The sequence below is a fragment of the Aplidium turbinatum genome, chromosome 11, assembly GCF_918807975.1.
Source record: "Aplidium turbinatum chromosome 11, kaAplTurb1.1, whole genome shotgun sequence".
Lineage (NCBI taxonomy): Eukaryota > Metazoa > Chordata > Ascidiacea > Aplousobranchia > Polyclinidae > Aplidium > Aplidium turbinatum.
The window spans coordinates 23,708,823-23,715,346 of NC_137482.1; positions in this window are offsets into that span (position 1 = coordinate 23,708,823).

Sequence of the window (6,524 nt, forward strand, 5' to 3'; positions counted from 1 at the left end):
TATTTTGACTCAAATTGGGAAACTTTCTGTAGCCCTAGGTTCTTTGAGTGATAAGCAGGAACTGTTAATTTTTAGATCTAAGTTATCTACTTTAGAAGAGGAATTACGGCATTTCCATGCTCTTTTGACTAAAATCTTTAACTCTGCAATCTTGGCAGAACTTCGTGATAGGGTAGATCCCGAATTTAACTCGTTAAAAAATAACTTTGAACAAAAAGAAAGTGAGTTCTCAGATATGTTGGATGCTGACATACATCCTGAGGATAGCGCCTCAAATGTAAGCACTAGGATGTCTATGACTTCGTCTCGGATAGTGGCACAAATTAACCTGCAGCTAAGACGAGAGGAGCTCCAGATACAAGCTGAGGCCGAAGCGAGAGCTGCTGAGGCTGCCGCGAGAGCTGAGGCCATTCGAGCTGAGGCTGCCGCGAGAGCTGCTGAGGCCATTCGAGCTGAGGGTGCCGCGAGAGCTGAGGCCGAAGCAAGAGCTGCTGAGGCCATTCGAGCTGAGGCTGCCGCGAGAGCTGAGGCCGAAGCGAGAGCAGCTGAGGCCGCCGCGAGAGCCGAAGCGAGAGCTGCTGAGTTCGCACTCAAAGACGCTCAGTTGAGGGCTGAACAACGTAAAGAGGTAGTTTTAGCTGAATATCGATCAGAGGTGGGCTCTCGGCGTAGCTCTAAGAAGGGCTCTTCTAGGCATTCCAGAAATGAACATCAATCGCAGTTTAATTTACATAACCTTTTCCAAACGCCCGTTCAACCTGTGAGTGGACCAGGGCAATCCACACGTTTTCCAGCTGTTTCAGGAGGTCTCGGGGCCGCGGCTAAGGGTCTTCCGAATGCTGTAGAGCCAAGGTCTGCGAATTACAACCGAACTCCTCCCCCAGAGCGTACAGGTCACGGGGCCGCCATTAGTAGTAATGCTTTGCTCCCTTCACAGTTTTCTGCGCCGCTAGGTTTTGATCGCCCAGCTACCCGTAATTTGGGTGGTTGTGAGAGGCGTATTGCGTCTCCTGATTTTAACGTGTGTGAGGATCGTGGTCGGGCTGTGCATGTGACTGAGCCCACTCAGCCCCTTAAGGGATATAGCTTGTCTTCTCCCGCTAAATCGAGTTCTCAACAGCAGGATTGCTTTTTTGAATACCAAAATAGTAGGACGTTTTTCGATAAGGCGGCCTTGATTGGTTACGATGGTAATAATATGCCATTTATCTTCTTTAAAAATCGTGTTACGGCCTTAATGGCAGCTTCGCCCTTTAAGGGGACTTGTTTGACTTTGTTACAAGCAGCTTGTGTTAGAACAGCTGCGCAAACGATTGCTAATTTGGTTTCTGACACCCCTGGCTTGTCAGAGGAAGACAGGATAGAAATGTCGTTAGCTCGCTTGTCCCAGCGTTTTGGGGTTCGTGGAGGTCTTTTTGCAGAACCGAAAATTAGAAAGTATCGCTATGGTAGCAAATTGACTTCGACCTCTTCCAGTGATCTGAAAGAGTTTAAAGATGAATTATCGCAGTGTTTGCTTTACGCGCAAGCTCATGGTCAGCGTGACAAATTGGAAGGACGTTTTGTTTTGGATTTGGCTAAGCGACTCCCGTTTGACGCTAAGCAGCGTTATCTTGACTTTTTAGGTGATCAGTATGGTGGCACTAATGAGCCTACTTTTCAGAGTTTGTTCGATTTTGTTGTACGAGAGGAAACGCGTAAGTCGACTGATTTTAGCATTATGCTAATGGGCGATTCTGGTGAGTCGCAGCATTTTAAAAAGTTTGGCAAAGAAAAATTGCCTTCATGTCCGGTTAGGCAGACGTCCGTAAAACCCCACGATGATGTGATGTCAGGGAGTTCGCAGTACTCGACTGTTGTTGGCGCACCGCGCGGTGGTGAAGCCAGACGTAAAAACCTACCGGCATGCATTTGTTGTTCGTCACGTGGTCAAGTTGAATATCATTTTTTGTCTAATTGTAAAGAATTTTTGCGCTTGACACCTAAAGATCGGAGAGATGTCATTGTGAAAGCTGGCAAATGCTTGAATTGTTTGCGCCAGCATATGGTTAGGGATTGCGTTCATGCAAATAACTGTCGTAAGTGTGGGCCTAACAACGATAGGAAACACTATTTTCTTCTGCATGATTTTTATGTGACGTCATGTGATTCTCTGGATTCGGTTGGGAAAGATGATGCTCGTGCCAGAGTTCCTGTGCGTAATGTTAAGATTGGAAATGTTAAAGCAGCCTTTAACCGCGTTACTGCTGCTCGTGTTTTGAATCCAATGACTGGCAAATCGAAGTTGGTGTATTGTCAGCATGATCCTGGTTCGCAGTTGACGTTTGTTTCGAGTGACTTGGTGTGTGAACTTGATCTTAAACCGTACGATAAAGCGTCGTTTAAAATGGATACCCTGGCTGGTCAGAAAGCTACTTGTGCTGACCTTGTCAAACTCAACATCCAGTCGTTAGAGACAGATGAACTGTTTTGTGATATAACTTCGGTGGTTAACCCAGCTTGGGCTGATGATGTTAAAACTTTACCGCATAAACAAGATTTAAATGGTTTCCGTCATTTTCATGACGTGAATATGTTTCATTTGAATGATTGTAGTACTGTAGATGTACTGATTGGCAACGACAACGCTTATTTGATGTGGGCAAAAGAAGAACGTGTTGGTGAAAATCGTAGTGAACCGCATGCTTTACTCACTCCTCTCGGTTGGTTGGCTTGTGGTGGTAAGTCACCCTTAGAGGAAAGCGTTGCTAAAGTGTGCAGAGTGCAGACGTCTTCAGAGTCGGATGTAATCTCTGGCTTTCAGCGTAAAATTGAGTCTCGTGATATGGAAATAGCAGACCTGAATAAAGTCATTCAGGATTTGACGTTGCAAAATGAAACCTGTGAATTGTCTCGCAATGATAAGTTGGCTAGAGAACTTGTTGAACCGAATATTGAGTTGAAAGATGGTCGATTTGAGATACCTGTTCCGTTGAAGGAAGATATTGATCTACCTAACAATTTTGTGTTGGCGTCAGATAGAGTTGCTGCTTTAAGGAAGAAAGCTTTAAAACAACCTGAACTTCGTGATTTCCTTACTGACACCATGAAAGATCTTAAATCAAATGGCTATATTGAGCGTACTGGTGAAGCAGGAAATGTCAAGGGATTTGAATGGTATTTACCGTACTTTGTTACGTCACAATTAAAAAAGCGCATTGTTTACGATAGCAAGTCTGAATTCCGAGGAACTTGTGTTAATGATGTAATGTTTTCGGGTCCTGACTTGTTAAACCCTCTGGTAGATGTCTTGGCTAGATTTCGGCTTGGTAGATTTGGTCTCATGGCTGATGTGACTAAATGCTTCTTTCAAATAAAGTTACCTGAGTCGCAAAGGGATTTGTTTCGTATATTGTGGTTTGAAGATGATGACCTTGAATATGGTAGGATGGTACCATTTCGTTTTTGTGTACACCCTTGGGGAATAAAGAGTAGCCCGTATATCGCTTGCTTGGCTATAAAGAAAATGATCGAGCAGAATCCCAGCAGTGCTGGTGAATTGACTCTCTGCAATATTGCAAATAATATGTAGGCTACATGGATGATTTTATATTTTCGGCTGATAGCTTAGAGGAAGCTCAGCAAATCACTCATGAATCAATTGCTTTGTTTGATAGCCGTGGGTTTAAACTTGGTAAGTGGAGTGCTAACAAGGAGGCTATGATTGTCTTGTCAAATTTGGATAATGAGATGCTTTCACCTTTGATTCGTGACATTGACTTTCAGACTGAAAATATGACTTTGCCATCAGCGAAGACATTGGGTTGTGTGTGGCAAACCGAGTCTGACGAGATGCGTATCGCATGTTCCTTAAAGCCCTTAGCTAAACACACGCGCCGAAGTATGCTCAGTCAGCTTGGACAAAATTTTGATCCGCTAGGCTTTGGAGCGCCATTTTTTCTAATAGCACGCCTTATACTTCAGGCTCCAAAGAGCGAAGCCACGACTCTCACTCTTTAACAAAGCTATCAGGGACCTCGGTGTCCCAATCAAACTTGTCTATCGCCAATTGCTGAAGTATAAGGCGTGCTATTAGAAAAAATGGTCAACTTGTAGTGGTAGGTTCTCTCCAGGACATTGGTAAACGTGGGAAGTATCAACTTGGGAGGGTGCATGAGGTAGTTCCACAAATTAGGAAAGGGAAGCCTGTGGTTCGTAGAGCTAAAGTTGCCGTCTGCAACTATGATGAGAGTACGGGGAAAGTGAAAGTAGACTATGTGTTGAGGGATATTTCGTGCCTCGCCCCCGTAAAGAACACCTAAGTGTTAAGGTTTGAGCCTGGTTTTGTCTGCGGTGGCCGACACTTGTCTGAGCCCAGAACAGTCGGTTATTATCGCAACCATTGTATATAGCGTCATTTTTTGCGTGTACCTACTACCTATGGTACCAATTTCATGTATCGTCGTGTTCTTATTGCTGTTCATTCTTTGCATGCCCTTTGTATTTGCGTATTAACTTAAACGTGAGTGATTCAAACAATTTGTGTATCATGTGTTTTTATTCATTGGCTCACAATTGTCGTCAATTCTTTTTTAGTTATGCCATGTCAGACTGTCATAACTAGGGGCCGCTATGTTCCAGACGGTTGTTCGCCTGGTCAAACGTCATGTAGAAACCGTTCGGGTCTACTGAATATTACGTCATGGAAATTCCTAAAACATGAGCCAAAATTGCACCATCGTCCGTAAGACTCGTGTCAAACCTGTTGAAACCGGTTTAAACATTGTGCCTTTGAGTTATCACAAATTTTTCTGATTCATTCTCGAAGTTGTTTGTTGGAAGTCGGTCGCACATTTAACTGGTTTATTTGGTGCTTGCTAACTGGACAAATTCTCCGTCTTTTATCCAAGTAATCTGTATCGTAGTGACAGTTTCAGAGGTGTAGGCATTGCATCTCCATTTCGATAGCCGCGGGCTAATTTTACAGAAATACACTGTTTGAAAAGAAGTTCAAGTGTGTGTTTCTTCGGTCATTATATACAGACGAACGGATTCGGAAACTTTATGTTAAAATTTTCCCACGAAGAGATTATGGTTTACCGCTGTGACCAACGGTCTACTTGTCAATTGCCACCCTACGGAAATTACGATTTTGCCATTTAAAGTAAGCTTACAAGAGAAAAAATAAAACGTTGAAACGTTCCCGCGCTTCAACAACAACAAACGCAGAAAAAAAACAAAAACATATTGATGATAACGTAGGCCTAAACACAAAATTCCATGAAGCAAGCAGAGAATAATCAAGTTTCCGAAGAAACTGACAAGTTGGTTTCCATAACATATCACTTACGATGCACTGTAGCTTTGTAAAATTAACGTTTTGATCTCTTTTTTGAAACAATGAAATGATAAGTTTTTTAGCCTACTTGGAACCTCTGACCAGAGCATTGGTCCCAATACCTGCATGGACTTTTTGCCATATACGAAGCATGAGAAGCATGATGATATAGCAGCGTGTTTTTGGTATTTCTAATAAGAGTTGAATCATCTTTTATAGCGTCAATGAGGGATGGAGTGTTTTTGGTATCGCTAATGAGAGGTGGAGATTCTTTGGTAGTGCCGATGAAGGATGGAGTGTCTGAGTTGTTTCAAGCATCTTTTCCAAACCAACCTAAATAATAATCTTACGAAAAGTCAAGCGATCCTCTGAACGAACATAATAGCTTATAATAATCAGGGAGTAGTTAGATGCAAGCTGGTAGTAACTTAGTGATATATTCTTATCTGGCAAATATTAAATTATACAAAATGGTATAGTAGCTTATTCATGGAAGAGTAAAGATAGTAATCATCATCCTTATCCGGTCGGGTGTAATATATAAGATATACGTATAGTAAGATATGTTAATGTATAATATAGTAATATATGATATGTAGGATAAATTTACAAAAGTGGAATTTGGAAAGGCATGCTATACCAGGATATGGTGCAACAATCAATAATACAGTCAGATAATTAATTTTATAGATTCAGAGTGTACTAAACATCTCGAAAAATCATTAACATAGATTAAAAATAATAGTGGTCCAAGGATCGATCCTTGTGGTACTCCATAACATATTTCTCTTATAGCAGACATTGAGTGAGATACTTCTACAACTTGAAATCTGTTTTGTAAGTAACTTCTGAACCAGTCATGGGCTATACCCCTAATACCAAAATAGTAAAGTTTGTTTAGCAGAATGTGGTGATCGATAGTATCGAATGCTTTGGACAGGTCCAAAAATATACCAAAAATATACAGGTTTTAAAGCCAAAATAATACAAAACAAGGAAAATATTAGACAAAAAAAGCCAAATGGATATATTTACCTGTTTCTATTAAAAATAATAAAATGCACATATATTTTATGACTTGTAGCGGATTTTAATAAATTGTAGCAAAAATAATTCTGAAAGTAGCCCGAAAAATAGCACGTATAAAAGGACCATAGCGGATGAGTTTTAATCCACCACATTACGAGTATTAAACAAGTATAGTAAG